The sequence below is a fragment of the Pangasianodon hypophthalmus genome, chromosome 5, assembly GCF_027358585.1.
Source record: "Pangasianodon hypophthalmus isolate fPanHyp1 chromosome 5, fPanHyp1.pri, whole genome shotgun sequence".
In the NCBI taxonomy this organism is placed as follows: Eukaryota; Metazoa; Chordata; class Actinopteri; order Siluriformes; family Pangasiidae; genus Pangasianodon; species Pangasianodon hypophthalmus.
In genome coordinates, this window is record NC_069714.1 from 31,833,761 (window position 1) to 31,850,895 (window position 17,135).

At 42.0% G+C, this 17,135-nt stretch overlaps 15 non-coding genes across 15 annotated transcripts; all 15 read right to left on the reverse strand.

Annotated features, from left to right (window-relative positions):
• Positions 1-414: 414 nt before the first annotated feature.
• Positions 415-487, reverse strand: trnaf-gaa (transfer RNA phenylalanine (anticodon GAA)). The gene has a single exon. It is a non-coding gene; the product is annotated as a tRNA-Phe (tRNA).
• Positions 488-684: 197 nt separating this feature from the next.
• trnaf-gaa (transfer RNA phenylalanine (anticodon GAA)) lies at positions 685-757 on the reverse strand. Its single transcript has one exon. It is a non-coding gene; the product is annotated as a tRNA-Phe (tRNA).
• Positions 758-3,112: 2,355 nt separating this feature from the next.
• On the reverse strand, positions 3,113-3,185 carry trnaf-gaa (transfer RNA phenylalanine (anticodon GAA)). Its single transcript has one exon. It is a non-coding gene; the product is annotated as a tRNA-Phe (tRNA).
• Positions 3,186-3,382: 197 nt separating this feature from the next.
• On the reverse strand, positions 3,383-3,455 carry trnaf-gaa (transfer RNA phenylalanine (anticodon GAA)). The gene has a single exon. It is a non-coding gene; the product is annotated as a tRNA-Phe (tRNA).
• A 2,355-nt stretch (positions 3,456-5,810) lies between these two features.
• Positions 5,811-5,883, reverse strand: trnaf-gaa (transfer RNA phenylalanine (anticodon GAA)). Its single transcript has one exon. It is a non-coding gene; the product is annotated as a tRNA-Phe (tRNA).
• A 197-nt stretch (positions 5,884-6,080) lies between these two features.
• On the reverse strand, positions 6,081-6,153 carry trnaf-gaa (transfer RNA phenylalanine (anticodon GAA)). Its single transcript has one exon. It is a non-coding gene; the product is annotated as a tRNA-Phe (tRNA).
• Positions 6,154-7,630: 1,477 nt separating this feature from the next.
• Positions 7,631-7,703, reverse strand: trnaf-gaa (transfer RNA phenylalanine (anticodon GAA)). Its single transcript has one exon. It is a non-coding gene; the product is annotated as a tRNA-Phe (tRNA).
• Positions 7,704-8,762: 1,059 nt separating this feature from the next.
• On the reverse strand, positions 8,763-8,835 carry trnaf-gaa (transfer RNA phenylalanine (anticodon GAA)). The gene has a single exon. It is a non-coding gene; the product is annotated as a tRNA-Phe (tRNA).
• A 197-nt stretch (positions 8,836-9,032) lies between these two features.
• Positions 9,033-9,105, reverse strand: trnaf-gaa (transfer RNA phenylalanine (anticodon GAA)). The gene has a single exon. It is a non-coding gene; the product is annotated as a tRNA-Phe (tRNA).
• A 1,477-nt stretch (positions 9,106-10,582) lies between these two features.
• Positions 10,583-10,655, reverse strand: trnaf-gaa (transfer RNA phenylalanine (anticodon GAA)). The gene has a single exon. It is a non-coding gene; the product is annotated as a tRNA-Phe (tRNA).
• A 983-nt stretch (positions 10,656-11,638) lies between these two features.
• trnaf-gaa (transfer RNA phenylalanine (anticodon GAA)) lies at positions 11,639-11,711 on the reverse strand. The gene has a single exon. It is a non-coding gene; the product is annotated as a tRNA-Phe (tRNA).
• Positions 11,712-13,270: 1,559 nt separating this feature from the next.
• Positions 13,271-13,343, reverse strand: trnaf-gaa (transfer RNA phenylalanine (anticodon GAA)). The gene has a single exon. It is a non-coding gene; the product is annotated as a tRNA-Phe (tRNA).
• Positions 13,344-13,552: 209 nt separating this feature from the next.
• trnaf-gaa (transfer RNA phenylalanine (anticodon GAA)) lies at positions 13,553-13,625 on the reverse strand. The gene has a single exon. It is a non-coding gene; the product is annotated as a tRNA-Phe (tRNA).
• Positions 13,626-15,977: 2,352 nt separating this feature from the next.
• trnaf-gaa (transfer RNA phenylalanine (anticodon GAA)) lies at positions 15,978-16,050 on the reverse strand. The gene has a single exon. It is a non-coding gene; the product is annotated as a tRNA-Phe (tRNA).
• Positions 16,051-16,247: 197 nt separating this feature from the next.
• Positions 16,248-16,320, reverse strand: trnaf-gaa (transfer RNA phenylalanine (anticodon GAA)). Its single transcript has one exon. It is a non-coding gene; the product is annotated as a tRNA-Phe (tRNA).
• Positions 16,321-17,135: the final 815 nt, after the last annotated feature.

Genomic DNA, 17,135 nt, shown 5'->3' on the forward strand with positions numbered 1-17,135 from the left:
GGTTAATGTTAGGGTTGACATTAGGGTTAACATAAGGGTTGAGTTAGGGTGGACGTTATTGTTGAGATACGGTTAATGTTAGGGTTGACATTAGGGTTAACATAAGGGTTGAGTTAGGGTGGACGTTATTGTTGAGAAGTGGTTAGGGTTAGGGTTGATGTAAGTGGTCAGATACTGTTAACGTTAAGGTTAGGGTGGACATACAATTAATGTTAGGGTTGACATTAGGGTTGATGTAAGTGTTCAGATACAGTTAATGTTAGGGTTAGAGTTGACATCCTTAACATTAAGGTTGAGTTAGGGTTGAGATATGGTTAATGTTAGGGTTGGGGTTGACATTAGGGTTGAGTTAGATAAGATAATCTGTTATTTGTCCCCAACGGGGAAACTTGCAAGAAAGGTTTTTGCCCCAGCTGCCAAAACCCGGGATTGAACCAGGGACCTTTAGATCTTCAGTCTAACGCTCTCTCAACTGAGTTATTTCGGCACAGGGTTAGAGTATGGTTAATGTTAGGGTTGGGCTTGACGTCAGTGTTGAGAGACAGTTAATATTAGGGTTGACAAGGGTTAATGTTAGGATTAGGGTTGATGTAAGTGTTGAGATATAGTTAATGTTGAGTTAGAGAAGATAATCCTTTATTTGTCCCCAATGGAGAAACTTGCAAGGAAGGTTTTTACCCCAGCTGCCGAAACCCGGGATTGAACCAGGGACCTTTAGATCTTCAGTCTAACGCTCTCCCAACTGAGCTATTTCGGCACTGAGGGCCTTGTATGGTTAATGTTAGGTTTAGGGTTGACAAGGGTTGAGTTAGGGTTGGGCAAGGGTTAATGTTAGGGTTTAGATACAGTTAATATTAGGGTTAGGGTTGCCAAGGGATGAGTTAGGGTTAATGATAGGGTTACGATTGACATTAGGGTTGAGCTAGGGTTGACGTAGGCTTAGGATTAAGCTAGGGTTCACGTTAGTGTTAAGATATGGTTAATGTTAGGGTTGGCAGGGTTAACATAAGGGTTGAATTGGGGTTGACATTAGTGTTGAGAAGTGGTTAGGGTTAGGGTTAGGGTTGACATTAGGGTTGAGACATGGTTAGGGTTAGGATTAGGGTTAGGGTTGACATTAGTGTTGAGTTAGGGTTAATGATAGGGTTACAATTGACATTAGGGTTGACATTAGGGTTGAGCTAGTGTTGATGTTAGGGTTATGGTTGAGAGTTAACGCTCTCCCAACTGAGCTATTTCGGCACTGTGTCCTGATATGGTTAATATTAGGGTTGCTCTAGGGTTGATGGGGTTGAGCTAGGGTTAGGGTTGAGTGAGGGTTGATGTAGGGTTAGGGTTGATGTTATGGTTGACCAAGGATTGACATAAGGGATGAGCTAGGGTTGACATAAGGGGTGAGTTAGGGTGGAAGTTAGTATTAAGCTAGGTTAGGGTTGGCGTTGACATTAGGGTTGACATAAAACCCCTAACCCCTAGGGATAAATTCACATATTTACTATATATCTTTTTTGTGAATCCATTTATTTCTGTAAAGCTGCTTTGTGACAATGTCCATTGTTAAATGCGCTATACAAATAAAATTGAATTGAACATAAAAGTTGAGTTAAGGTTGACTTAGGGTTCACATTAAGGTTGAGATACAGTTAATATTAGGCTCAGGGTTGACATTAGGGTTGAGCTTGGGTCGATTGGGTTGTGCTAGGCTTAGGGTTGAGTAAGGGTTGATGTTAGGATTAGGGTTGACATTAGGTTTGAGCTAGGGTTAATGATAGGATTACGATTGACATTAGGGTTGAGCTAGGGTTAATGTTAGGATTAGGGTTGACATTAGCGTTGAGCTAGGGTTGATGGGGTTGTGCTAGGCTTAGGGTTGAGCGAGGGTGGACGTTAGTGTTGAGATACGGTTAATGTTAGGGTTGACATTAGGGTTAACATAAGGGTTGAGTTAGGGTGGACGTTAGTGTTGAGATACGGTTAATGTTAGGGTTGACATTAGGGTTAACATAAGGGTTGAGTTAGGGTGGACGTTAGTGTTGAGAAGTGGTTAGGGTTGATGTAAGTGGTCAGATACTGTTAATGTTAGGGTTAGAGTTGACATCCTTAACATTAAGGTTGAGTTAGGGTTGAGATATGGTTAATGTTAGGGTTGGGGTTGACATTAGGGTTGAGTTAGATAAGATAATCTGTTATTTGTCCCCAACGGGGAAACTTGCAAGAAAGGTTTTTGCCCCAGCTGCCGAAACCCGGGATTGAACCAGGGACCTTTAGATCTTCAGTCTAACGCTCTGTCAGTCTACAGTTAATATTAGGGTTATGGTTGACATTAGGGTTGAGCTTGGGTCGATTGGGTTGTGCTAGGCTTAGGGTTGAGTAAGGGTTGATGTTAGGATTAGGGTTGACATTAGGTTTTAGCTAGGGTTAATGATAGGATTACGATTGACATTAGGGTTGAGCTAGGGTTAATGTTAGGATTAGGGTTGACATTAGCGTTGAGCTAGGGTTGATGGGGTTGTGCTAGGCTTAGGGTTGAGCGAGGGTGGACGTTAGTGTTGAGATAGGGTTAATGTTAGGGTTGACATTAGGGTTAACATAAGGGTTGAGTTAGGGTGGATGTTATTGTTGAGATACGGTTAATGTTAGGATTGACATTAGGGTTAACATAAGGGTTGAGTTAGGGTGGACGTTATTGTTGAGATACGGTTAATGTTAGGGTTGACATTAGGGTTAACATAAGGGTTGAGTTAGGGTGGACGTTATTGTTGAGATACGGTTAATGTTAGGGTTGACATTAGGGTTAACATAAGGGTTGAGTTAGGGTGGACGTTATTGTTGAGAAGTGGTTAGGGTTAGGGTTGATGTAAGTGGTCAGATACTGTTAACGTTAAGGTTAGGGTGGACATACAATTAATGTTAGGGTTGACATTAGGGTTGATGTAAGTGTTCAGATACAGTTAATGTTAGGGTTAGAGTTGACATCCTTAACATTAAGGTTGAGTTAGGGTTGAGATATGGTTAATGTTAGGGTTGGGGTTGACATTAGGGTTGAGTTAGATAAGATAATCTGTTATTTGTCCCCAACGGGGAAACTTGCAAGAAAGGTTTTTGCCCCAGCTGCCGAAACCCGGGATTGAACCAGGGACCTTTAGATCTTCAGTCTAACGCTCTCTCAACTGAGTTATTTCGGCACAGGGTTAGAGTATGGTTAATGTTAGGGTTGGGCTTGACGTCAGTGTTGAGAGACAGTTAATATTAGGGTTGACAAGGGTTAATGTTAGGATTAGGGTTGATGTAAGTGTTGAGATATAGTTAATGTTGAGTTAGAGAAGATAATCCTTTATTTGTCCCCAATGGAGAAACTTGCAAGGAAGGTTTTTACCCCAGCTGCCGAAACCCGGGATTGAACCAGGGACCTTTAGATCTTCAGTCTAACGCTCTCCCAACTGAGCTATTTCGGCACTGAGGGCCTTGTATGGTTAATGTTAGGTTTAGGGTTGACAAGGGTTGAGTTAGGGTTGGGCAAGGGTTAATGTTAGGGTTTAGATACAGTTAATATTAGGGTTAGGGTTGCCAAGGGATGAGTTAGGGTTAATGATAGGGTTACGATTGACATTAGGGTTGAGCTAGGGTTGACGTAGGCTTAGGATTAAGCTAGGGTTCACGTTAGTGTTAAGATATGGTTAATGTTAGGGTTGGCAGGGTTAACATAAGGGTTGAATTGGGGTTGACATTAGTGTTGAGAAGTGGTTAGGGTTAGGGTTAGGGTTGACATTAGGGTTGAGACATGGTTAGGGTTAGGATTAGGGTTAGGGTTGACATTAGTGTTGAGTTAGGGTTAATGATAGGGTTACAATTGACATTAGGGTTGACATTAGGGTTGAGCTAGTGTTGATGTTAGGGTTATGGTTGAGAGTTAACGCTCTCCCAACTGAGCTATTTCGGCACTGTGTCCTGATATGGTTAATATTAGGGTTGCTCTAGGGTTGATGGGGTTGAGCTAGGGTTAGGGTTGAGTGAGGGTTGATGTAGGGTTAGGGTTGATGTTATGGTTGACCAAGGATTGACATAAGGGATGAGCTAGGGTTGACATAAGGGGTGAGTTAGGGTGGAAGTTAGTATTAAGCTAGGTTAGGGTTGGCGTTGACATTAGGGTTGACATAAAACCCCTAACCCCTAGGGATAAATTCACATATTTACTATATATCTTTTTTGTGAATCCATTTATTTCTGTAAAGCTGCTTTGTGACAATGTCCATTGTTAAATGCGCTATACAAATAAAATTGAATTGAACATAAAAGTTGAGTTAAGGTTGACTTAGGGTTCACATTAAGGTTGAGATACAGTTAATATTAGGCTCAGGGTTGACATTAGGGTTGAGCTTGGGTCGATTGGGTTGTGCTAGGCTTAGGGTTGAGTAAGGGTTGATGTTAGGATTAGGGTTGACATTAGGTTTGAGCTAGGGTTAATGATAGGATTACGATTGACATTAGGGTTGAGCTAGGGTTAATGTTAGGATTAGGGTTGACATTAGCGTTGAGCTAGGGTTGATGGGGTTGTGCTAGGCTTAGGGTTGAGCGAGGGTGGACGTTAGTGTTGAGATACGGTTAATGTTAGGGTTGACATTAGGGTTAACATAAGGGTTGAGTTAGGGTGGACGTTAGTGTTGAGATACGGTTAATGTTAGGGTTGACATTAGGGTTAACATAAGGGTTGAGTTAGGGTGGACGTTAGTGTTGAGAAGTGGTTAGGGTTGATGTAAGTGGTCAGATACTGTTAATGTTAGGGTTAGAGTTGACATCCTTAACATTAAGGTTGAGTTAGGGTTGAGATATGGTTAATGTTAGGGTTGGGGTTGACATTAGGGTTGAGTTAGATAAGATAATCTGTTATTTGTCCCCAACGGGGAAACTTGCAAGAAAGGTTTTTGCCCCAGCTGCCGAAACCCGGGATTGAACCAGGGACCTTTAGATCTTCAGTCTAACGCTCTGTCAGTCTACAGTTAATATTAGGGTTATGGTTGACATTAGGGTTGAGCTTGGGTCGATTGGGTTGTGCTAGGCTTAGGGTTGAGTAAGGGTTGATGTTAGGATTAGGGTTGACATTAGGTTTTAGCTAGGGTTAATGATAGGATTACGATTGACATTAGGGTTGAGCTAGGGTTAATGTTAGGATTAGGGTTGACATTAGCGTTGAGCTAGGGTTGATGGGGTTGTGCTAGGCTTAGGGTTGAGCGAGGGTGGACGTTAGTGTTGAGATAGGGTTAATGTTAGGGTTGACATTAGGGTTAACATAAGGGTTGAGTTAGGGTGGATGTTATTGTTGAGATACGGTTAATGTTAGGATTGACATTAGGGTTAACATAAGGGTTGAGTTAGGGTGGACGTTATTGTTGAGATACGGTTAATGTTAGGGTTGACATTAGGGTTAACATAAGGGTTGAGTTAGGGTGGACGTTATTGTTGAGATACGGTTAATGTTAGGGTTGACATTAGGGTTAACATAAGGGTTGAGTTAGGGTGGACGTTATTGTTGAGAAGTGGTTAGGGTTAGGGTTGATGTAAGTGGTCAGATACTGTTAACGTTAAGGTTAGGGTGGACATACAATTAATGTTAGGGTTGACATTAGGGTTGATGTAAGTGTTCAGATACAGTTAATGTTAGGGTTAGAGTTGACATCCTTAACATTAAGGTTGAGTTAGGGTTGAGATATGGTTAATGTTAGGGTTGGGGTTGACATTAGGGTTGAGTTAGATAAGATAATCTGTTATTTGTCCCCAACGGGGAAACTTGCAAGAAAGGTTTTTGCCCCAGCTGCCGAAACCCGGGATTGAACCAGGGACCTTTAGATCTTCAGTCTAACGCTCTCTCAACTGAGTTATTTCGGCACAGGGTTAGAGTATGGTTAATGTTAGGGTTGGGCTTGACGTCAGTGTTGAGAGACAGTTAATATTAGGGTTGACAAGGGTTAATGTTAGGATTAGGGTTGATGTAAGTGTTGAGATATAGTTAATGTTGAGTTAGAGAAGATAATCCTTTATTTGTCCCCAATGGAGAAACTTGCAAGGAAGGTTTTTACCCCAGCTGCCGAAACCCAGGATTGAACCAGGGACCTTTAGATCTTCAGTCTAACGCTCTCCCAACTGAGCTATTTCGGCACTGAGGGCCTTGTATGGTTAATGTTAGGTTTAGGGTTGACAAGGGTTGAGTTAGGGTTGGGCAAGGGTTAATGTTAGGGTTTAGATACAGTTAATATTAGGGTTAGGGTTGACAAGGGATGAGTTAGGGTTAATGATAGGGTTACGATTGACATTAGGGTTGAGCTAGGGTTGACGTAGGCTTAGGATTAAGCTAGGGTTCACGTTAGTGTTAAGATATGGTTAATGTTAGGGTTGGCAGGGTTAACATAAGGGTTGAATTGGGGTTGACATTAGTGTTGAGAAGTGGTTAGGGTTAGGGTTAGGGTTGACATTAGGGTTGAGACATGGTTAGGGTTAGGATTAGGGTTAGGGTTGACATTAGTGTTGAGTTAGGGTTAATGATAGGGTTACAATTGACATTAGGGTTGACATTAGGGTTGAGCTAGTGTTGATGTTAGGGTTATGGTTGAGAGTTAACGCTCTCCCAACTGAGCTATTTCGGCACTGTGTCCTGATATGGTTAATATTAGGGTTGCTCTAGGGTTGATGGGGTTGAGCTAGGGTTAGGGTTCAGTGAGGGTTGATGTAGGGTTAGGGTTGATGTTATGGTTGACCAAGGATTGACATAAGGGATGAGCTAGGGTTGACATAAGGGGTGAGTTAGGGTGGAAGTTAGTATTAAGCTAGGTTAGGGTTGGCGTTGACATTAGGGTTGACATAAAACCCCTAACCCCTAGGGATAAATTCACATATTTACTATATATCTTTTCTGTGAATCCATTTATTTCTGTAAAGCTGCTTTGTGACAATGTCCATTGTTAAATGCGCTATACAAATAAAATTGAATTGAACATAAAAGTTGAGTTAAGGTTGACTTAGGGTTCACATTAAGGTTGAGATACAGTTAATATTAGGGTTATGGTTGACATTAGGGTTGAGCTTGGGTCGATTGGGTTGTGCTAGGCTTAGGGTTGAGTAAGGGTTGATGTTAGGATTAGGGTTGACATTAGGTTTGAGCTAGGGTTAATGATAGGATTACGATTGACATTAGGGTTGAGCTAGGGTTAATGTTAGGATTAGGGTTGACATTAGCGTTGAGCTAGGGTTGATGGGGTTGTGCTAGGCTTAGGGTTGAGCGAGGGTGGACGTTAGTGTTGAGATACGGTTAATGTTAGGGTTGACATTAGGGTTAACATAAGGGTTGAGTTAGGGTGGACGTTATTGTTGAGATACGGTTAATGTTAGGGTTGACATTAGGGTTAACATAAGGGTTGAGTTAGGGTGGACGTTATTGTTGAGAAGTGGTTAGGGTTGATGTAAGTGGTCAGATACTGTTAATGTTAGGGTTAGAGTTGACATCCTTAACATTAAGGTTGAGTTAGGGTTGAGATATGGTTAATGTTAGGGTTGGGGTTGACAATCGGGTTGAGTTAGATAAGATAATCTGTTATTTGTCCCCAACGGGGAAACTTGCAAGAAAGGTTTTTGCCCCAGCTGCCGAAACCCGGGATTGAACCAGGGACCTTTAGATCTTCAGTCTAACGCTCTCCCAACTGAGCTATTTCGGCACAGGGTCAGGGTATGGTTAATGTTAGGGTTGGGCTTGACATTAGGGTTGGTGTCAGTGTTGAGAGACAGTTAATATTAGGGTTGATGTAAGTGTTGAGATATAGATAATGTTGAGTTAGAGAAGATAATCCTTTATTTGTCCCCAATGGAGAAACTTGCAAGGAAGGTTTTTGCCCCAGCTGCCGAAACCCGGGATTGAACCAGGGACCTTTAGATCTTCAGTCTAACGCTCTGTCAGTCTACAGTTAATATTAGGGTTATGGTTGACATTAGGGTTGAGCTTGGGTCGATTGGGTTGTGCTAGGCTTAGGGTTGAGTAAGGGTTGATGTTAGGATTAGGGTTGACATTAGGTTTGAGCTAGGGTTAATGATAGGATTACGATTGACATTAGGGTTGAGCTAGGGTTAATGTTAGGATTAGGGTTGACATTAGCGTTGAGCTAGGGTTGATGGGGTTGTGCTAGGCTTAGGGTTGAGCGAGGGTGGACGTTAGTGTTGAGATAGGGTTAATGTTAGGGTTGACATTAGGGTTAACATAAGGGTTGAGTTAGGGTGGATGTTATTGTTGAGATACGGTTAATGTTAGGATTGACATTAGGGTTAACATAAGGGTTGAGTTAGGGTGGACGTTATTGTTGAGATACGGTTAATGTTAGGGTTGACATTAGGGTTAACATAAGGGTTGAGTTAGGGTGGACGTTATTGTTGAGATACGGTTAATGTTAGGGTTGACATTAGGGTTAACATAAGGGTTGAGTTAGGGTGGACGTTATTGTTGAGAAGTGGTTAGGGTTAGGGTTGATGTAAGTGGTCAGATACTGTTAACGTTAAGGTTAGGGTGGACATACAATTAATGTTAGGGTTGACATTAGGGTTGATGTAAGTGTTCAGATACAGTTAATGTTAGGGTTAGAGTTGACATCCTTAACATTAAGGTTGAGTTAGGGTTGAGATATGGTTAATGTTAGGGTTGGGGTTGACATTAGGGTTGAGTTAGATAAGATAATCTGTTATTTGTCCCCAACGGGGAAACTTGCAAGAAAGGTTTTTGCCCCAGCTGCCGAAACCCGGGATTGAACCAGGGACCTTTAGATCTTCAGTCTAACGCTCTCTCAACTGAGTTATTTCGGCACAGGGTTAGAGTATGGTTAATGTTAGGGTTGGGCTTGACGTCAGTGTTGAGAGACAGTTAATATTAGGGTTGACAAGGGTTAATGTTAGGATTAGGGTTGATGTAAGTGTTGAGATATAGTTAATGTTGAGTTAGAGAAGATAATCCTTTATTTGTCCCCAATGGAGAAACTTGCAAGGAAGGTTTTTACCCCAGCTGCCGAAACCCAGGATTGAACCAGGGACCTTTAGATCTTCAGTCTAACGCTCTCCCAACTGAGCTATTTCGGCACTGAGGGCCTTGTATGGTTAATGTTAGGTTTAGGGTTGACAAGGGTTGAGTTAGGGTTGGGCAAGGGTTAATGTTAGGGTTTAGATACAGTTAATATTAGGGTTAGGGTTGACAAGGGATGAGTTAGGGTTAATGATAGGGTTACGATTGACATTAGGGTTGAGCTAGGGTTGACGTAGGCTTAGGATTAAGCTAGGGTTCACGTTAGTGTTAAGATATGGTTAATGTTAGGGTTGGCAGGGTTAACATAAGGGTTGAATTGGGGTTGACATTAGTGTTGAGAAGTGGTTAGGGTTAGGGTTAGGGTTGACATTAGGGTTGAGACATGGTTAGGGTTAGGATTAGGGTTAGGGTTGACATTAGTGTTGAGTTAGGGTTAATGATAGGGTTACAATTGACATTAGGGTTGACATTAGGGTTGAGCTAGTGTTGATGTTAGGGTTATGGTTGAGAGTTAACGCTCTCCCAACTGAGCTATTTCGGCACTGTGTCCTGATATGGTTAATATTAGGGTTGCTCTAGGGTTGATGGGGTTGAGCTAGGGTTAGGGTTCAGTGAGGGTTGATGTAGGGTTAGGGTTGATGTTATGGTTGACCAAGGATTGACATAAGGGATGAGCTAGGGTTGACATAAGGGGTGAGTTAGGGTGGAAGTTAGTATTAAGCTAGGTTAGGGTTGGCGTTGACATTAGGGTTGACATAAAACCCCTAACCCCTAGGGATAAATTCACATATTTACTATATATCTTTTCTGTGAATCCATTTATTTCTGTAAAGCTGCTTTGTGACAATGTCCATTGTTAAATGCGCTATACAAATAAAATTGAATTGAACATAAAAGTTGAGTTAAGGTTGACTTAGGGTTCACATTAAGGTTGAGATACAGTTAATATTAGGGTTATGGTTGACATTAGGGTTGAGCTTGGGTCGATTGGGTTGTGCTAGGCTTAGGGTTGAGTAAGGGTTGATGTTAGGATTAGGGTTGACATTAGGTTTGAGCTAGGGTTAATGATAGGATTACGATTGACATTAGGGTTGAGCTAGGGTTAATGTTAGGATTAGGGTTGACATTAGCGTTGAGCTAGGGTTGATGGGGTTGTGCTAGGCTTAGGGTTGAGCGAGGGTGGACGTTAGTGTTGAGATACGGTTAATGTTAGGGTTGACATTAGGGTTAACATAAGGGTTGAGTTAGGGTGGACGTTATTGTTGAGATACGGTTAATGTTAGGGTTGACATTAGGGTTAACATAAGGGTTGAGTTAGGGTGGACGTTATTGTTGAGAAGTGGTTAGGGTTGATGTAAGTGGTCAGATACTGTTAATGTTAGGGTTAGAGTTGACATCCTTAACATTAAGGTTGAGTTAGGGTTGAGATATGGTTAATGTTAGGGTTGGGGTTGACAATCGGGTTGAGTTAGATAAGATAATCTGTTATTTGTCCCCAACGGGGAAACTTGCAAGAAAGGTTTTTGCCCCAGCTGCCGAAACCCGGGATTGAACCAGGGACCTTTAGATCTTCAGTCTAACGCTCTCCCAACTGAGCTATTTCGGCACAGGGTCAGGGTATGGTTAATGTTAGGGTTGGGCTTGACATTAGGGTTGGTGTCAGTGTTGAGAGACAGTTAATATTAGGGTTGATGTAAGTGTTGAGATATAGATAATGTTGAGTTAGAGAAGATAATCCTTTATTTGTCCCCAATGGAGAAACTTGCAAGGAAGGTTTTTGCCCCAGCTGCCGAAACCCGGGATTGAACCAGGGACCTTTAGATCTTCAGTCTAACGCTCTGTCAGTCTACAGTTAATATTAGGGTTATGGTTGACATTAGGGTTGAGCTTGGGTCGATTGGGTTGTGCTAGGCTTAGGGTTGAGTAAGGGTTGATGTTAGGATTAGGGTTGACATTAGGTTTGAGCTAGGGTTAATGATAGGATTACGATTGACATTAGGGTTGAGCTAGGGTTAATGTTAGGATTAGGGTTGACATTAGCGTTGAGCTAGGGTTGATGGGGTTGTGCTAGGCTTAGGGTTGAGCGAGGGTGGACGTTAGTGTTGAGATAGGGTTAATGTTAGGGTTGACATTAGGGTTAACATAAGGGTTGAGTTAGGGTGGATGTTATTGTTGAGATACGGTTAATGTTAGGGTTGACATTAGGGTTAACATAAGGGTTGAGTTAGGGTGGACGTTATTGTTGAGATACGGTTAATGTTAGGGTTGACATTAGGGTTAACATAAGGGTTGAGTTAGGGTGGACGTTATTGTTGAGATACGGTTAATGTTAGGGTTGACATTAGGGTTAACATAAGGGTTGAGTTAGGGTGGACGTTATTGTTGAGAAGTGGTTAGGGTTAGGGTTGATGTAAGTGTTCAGATACAGTTAATGTTAGGGTTAGAGTTGACATCCTTAACATTAAGGTTGAGTTAGGGTTGAGATATGGTTAATGTTAGGGTTGGGGTTGACATTAGGGTTGAGTTAGATAACATAATCTGTTATTTGTCCCCAACAGGGAAACTTGCAAGAAAGGTTTTTGCCCCAGCTGCCGAAACCCAGGATTGAACCAGGGACCTTTAGATCTTCAGTCTAACGCTCTCTCAACTGAGCTATTTCGGCACTGAGAGCCTGGTATGGTTAATGTTAGGTTTAGGGTTGACAAGGGTTGAGTTAGGGTTGGGCAAGGGTTAATGTTAGGGTTTAGATACAGTTAATATTAGGGTTAGGGTTGACAAGGGATGAGTTAGGGTTAATGATAGGGTTACGATTGACATTAGGGTTGAGCTAGGGTTGACGTAGGCTTAGGATTAAGCTAGGGTTCACGTTAGTGTTAAGATATGGTTAATGTTAGGGTTGGCAGGGTTAACATAAGGGTTGAATTGGGGTTGACATTAGTGTTGAGAAGTGGTTAGGGTTAGGGTTAGGGTTGACATTAGGGTTGAGACATGGTTAGGGTTAGGATTAGGGTTAGGGTTGACATTAGTGTTGAGTTAGGGTTAATGATAGGGTTACAATTGACATTAGGGTTGACATTAGGGTTGAGCTAGTGTTGATGTTAGGGTTATGGTTGAGAGTTAACGCTCTCCCAACTGAGCTATTTCGGCACTGTGTCCTGATATGGTTAATATTAGGGTTGCTCTAGGGTTGATGGGGTTGAGCTAGGGTTAGGGTTGAGTGAGGGTTGATGTAGGGTTAGGGTTGATGTTATGGTTGACCAAGGATTGACATAAGGGATGAGCTAGGGTTGACATAAGGGGTGAGTTAGGGTGGAAGTTAGTATTAAGCTAGGTTAGGGTTGGCGTTGACATTAGGGTTGACATAAAACCCCTAACCCCTAGGGATAAATTCACATATTTACTATATATCTTTTCTGTGAATCCATTTATTTCTGTAAAGCTGCTTTGTGACAATGTCCATTGTTAAATGCGCTATACAAATAAAATTGAATTGAACATAAAAGTTGAGTTAAGGTTGACTTAGGGTTCACATTAAGGTTGAGATACAGTTAATATTAGGGTTATGGTTGACATTAGGGTTGAGCTTGGGTCGATTGGGTTGTGCTAGGCTTAGGGTTGAGTAAGGGTTGATGTTAGGATTAGGGTTGACATTAGGTTTGAGCTAGGGTTAATGATAGGATTACGATTGACATTAGGGTTGAGCTAGGGTTAATGTTAGGATTAGGGTTGACATTAGCGTTGAGCTAGGGTTGATGGGGCTGTGCTAGGCTTAGGGTTGAGCGAGGGTGGACGTTAGTGTTGAGATACGGTTAATGTTAGGGTTGACATTAGGGTTAACATAAGGGTTGAGTTAGGGTGGATGTTATTGTTGAGATACGGTTAATGTTAGGGTTGACATTAGGGTTAACATAAGGGTTGAGTTAGGGTGGACGTTATTGTTGAGAAGTGGTTAGGGTTAGGGTTGATGTAAGTGGTCAGATACTGTTAACGTTAAGGTTAGGGTGGACATACAATTAATGTTAGGGTTGACATTAGGGTTGATGTAAGTGTTCAGATACAGTTAATGTTAGGGTTAGAGTTGACATCCTTAACATTAAGGTTGAGTTAGGGTTGAGATATGGTTAATGTTAGGGTTGGGGTTGACATTAGGGTTGAGTTAGATAAGATAATCTGTTATTTGTCCCCAACGGGGAAACTTGCAAGAAAGGTTTTTGCCCCAGCTGCCGAAACCCGGGATTGAACCAGGGACCTTTAGATCTTCAGTCTAACGCTCTCTCAACTGAGTTATTTCGGCACAGGGTTAGAGTATGGTTAATGTTAGGGTTGGGCTTGACATTAGGGTTGGTGTCAGTGTTGAGAGACAGTTAATATTAGGGTTGACAAGGGTTAATGTTAGGATTAGGGTTGATGTAAGTGTTGAGATATAGTTAATGTTGAGTTAGAGAAGATAATCTGTTATTTGTCCCCAATGGAGAAACTTGCAAGGAAGGTTTTTACCCCAGCTGCCGAAACCCGGGATTGAACCAGGGACCTTTAGATCTTCAGTCTAACGCTCTCCCAACTGAGCTATTTCGGCACTGAGAGCCTGGTATGGTTAATGTTAGGTTTAGGGTTGACAAGGGTTGAGTTAGGGTTGGGCAAGGGTTAATGTTAGGGTTTAGATACAGTTAATATTAGGGTTAGGGTTGACAAGGGATGAGTTAGGGTTAATGATAGGGTTACGATTGACATTAGGGTTGAGCTAGGGTTGACGTAGGCTTAGGATTAAGCTAGGGTTCACGTTAGTGTTAAGATATGGTTAATGTTAGGGTTGGCAGGGTTAACATAAGGGTTGAATTGGGGTTGACATTAGTGTTGAGAAGTGGTTAGGGTTAGGGTTAGGGTTGACATTAGGGTTGAGACATGGTTAGGGTTAGGATTAGGGTTAGGGTTGACATTAGTGTTGAGTTAGGGTTAATGATAGGGTTACAATTGACATTAGGGTTGACATTAGGGTTGAGCTAGTGTTGATGTTAGGGTTATGGTTGAGAGTTAACGCTCTCCCAACTGAGCTATTTCGGCACTGTGTCCTGATATGGTTAATATTAGGGTTGCTCTAGGGTTGATGGGGTTGAGCTAGGGTTAGGGTTCAGTGAGGGTTGATGTAGGGTTAGGGTTGATGTTATGGTTGACCAAGGATTGACATAAGGGATGAGCTAGGGTTGACATAAGGGGTGAGTTAGGGTGGAAGTTAGTATTAAGCTAGGTTAGGGTTGGCGTTGACATTAGGGTTGACATAAAACCCCTAACCCCTAGGGATAAATTCACATATTTACTATATATCTTTTTTGTGAATCCATTTATTTCTGTAAAGCTGCTTTGTGACAATGTCCATTGTTAAATGCGCTATACAAATAAAATTGAATTGAACATAAAAGTTGAGTTAAGGTTGACTTAGGGTTCACATTAAGGTTGAGATACAGTTAATATTAGGCTCAGGGTTGACATTAGGGTTGAGCTTGGGTCGATTGGGTTGTGCTAGGCTTAGGGTTGAGTAAGGGTTGATGTTAGGATTAGGGTTGACATTAGGTTTGAGCTAGGGTTAATGATAGGATTACGATTGACATTAGGGTTGAGCTAGGGTTAATGTTAGGATTAGGGTTGACATTAGCGTTGAGCTAGGGTTGATGGGGTTGTGCTAGGCTTAGGGTTGAGCGAGGGTGGACGTTAGTGTTGAGATACGGTTAATGTTAGGGTTGACATTAGGGTTAACATAAGGGTTGAGTTAGGGTGGACGTTAGTGTTGAGATACGGTTAATGTTAGGGTTGACATTAGGGTTAACATAAGGGTTGAGTTAGGGTGGACGTTAGTGTTGAGAAGTGGTTAGGGTTGATGTAAGTGGTCAGATACTGTTAATGTTAGGGTTAGAGTTGACATCCTTAACATTAAGGTTGAGTTAGGGTTGAGATATGGTTAATGTTAGGGTTGGGGTTGACATTAGGGTTGAGTTAGATAAGATAATCTGTTATTTGTCCCCAACGGGGAAACTTGCAAGAAAGGTTTTTGCCCCAGCTGCCGAAACCCGGGATTGAACCAGGGACCTTTAGATCTTCAGTCTAACGCTCTGTCAGTCTACAGTTAATATTAGGGTTATGGTTGACATTAGGGTTGAGCTTGGGTCGATTGGGTTGTGCTAGGCTTAGGGTTGAGTAAGGGTTGATGTTAGGATTAGGGTTGACATTAGGTTTGAGCTAGGGTTAATGATAGGATTACGATTGACATTAGGGTTGAGCTAGGATTAATGTTAGGATTAGGGTTGACATTAGCGTTGAGCTAGGGTTGATGGGGTTGTGCTAGGCTTAGGGTTGAGCGAGGGTGGACGTTAGTGTTGAGATAGGGTTAATGTTAGGGTTGACATTAGGGTTAACATAAGGGTTGAGTTAGGGTGGATGTTATTGTTGAGATACGGTTAATGTTAGGATTGACATTAGGGTTAACATAAGGGTTGAGTTAGGGTGGACGTTATTGTTGAGATACGGTTAATGTTAGGGTTGACATTAGGGTTAACATAAGGGTTGAGTTAGGGTGGACGTTATTGTTGAGATACGGTTAATGTTAGGGTTGACATTAGGGTTAACATAAGGGTTGAGTTAGGGTGGACGTTATTGTTGAGAAGTGGTTAGGGTTAGGGTTGATGTAAGTGGTCAGATACTGTTAACGTTAAGGTTAGGGTGGACATACAATTAATGTTAGGGTTGACATTAGGGTTGATGTAAGTGTTCAGATACAGTTAATGTTAGGGTTAGAGTTGACATCCTTAACATTAAGGTTGAGTAGTTGAGATATGGTTAATGTTAGGGTTGGGGTTGACATTAGGGTTGAGTTAGATAAGATAATCTGTTATTTGTCCCCAACGGGGAAACTTGCAAGAAAGGTTTTTGCCCCAGCTGCCGAAACCCGGGATTGAACCAGGGACCTTTAGATCTTCAGTCTAACGCTCTCTCAACTGAGTTATTTCGGCACAGGGTTAGAGTATGGTTAATGTTAGGGTTGGGCTTGACGTCAGTGTTGAGAGACAGTTAATATTAGGGTTGACAAGGGTTAATGTTAGGATTAGGGTTGATGTAAGTGTTGAGATATAGTTAATGTTGAGTTAGAGAAGATAATCCTTTATTTGTCCCCAATGGAGAAACTTGCAAGGAAGGTTTTTACCCCAGCTGCCGAAACCCGGGATTGAACCAGGGACCTTTAGATCTTCAGTCTAACGCTCTCCCAACTGAGCTATTTCGGCACTGAGGGCCTTGTATGGTTAATGTTAGGTTTAGGGTTGACAAGGGTTGAGTTAGGGTTGGGCAAGGGTTAATGTTAGGGTTTAGATACAGTTAATATTAGGGTTAGGGTTGCCAAGGGATGAGTTAGGGTTAATGATAGGGTTACGATTGACATTAGGGTTGAGCTAGGGTTGACGTAGGCTTAGGATTAAGCTAGGGTTCACGTTAGTGTTAAGATATGGTTAATGTTAGGGTTGGCAGGGTTAACATAAGGGTTGAATTGGGGTTGACATTAGTGTTGAGAAGTGGTTAGGGTTAGGGTTAGGGTTGACATTAGGGTTGAGACATGGTTAGGGTTAGGATTAGGGTTAGGGTTGACATTAGTGTTGAGTTAGGGTTAATGATAGGGTTACAATTGACATTAGGGTTGACATTAGGGTTGAGCTAGTGTTGATGTTAGGGTTATGGTTGAGAGTTAACGCTCTCCCAACTGAGCTATTTCGGCACTGTGTCCTGATATGGTTAATATTAGGGTTGCTCTAGGGTTGATGGGGTTGAGCTAGGGTTAGGGTTCAGTGAGGGTTGATGTAGGGTTAGGGTTGATGTTATGGTTGACCAAGGATTGACATAAGGGATGAGCTAGGGTTGACATAAGGGGTGAGTTAGGGTGGAAGTTAGTATTAAGCTAGGTTAGGGTTGGCGTTGACATTAGGGTTGACATAAAACCCCTAACCCCTAGGGATAAATTCACATATTTACTATATATCTTTTCTGTGAATCCATTTATTTCTGTAAAGCTGCTTTGTGACAATGTCCATTGTTAAATGCGCTATAC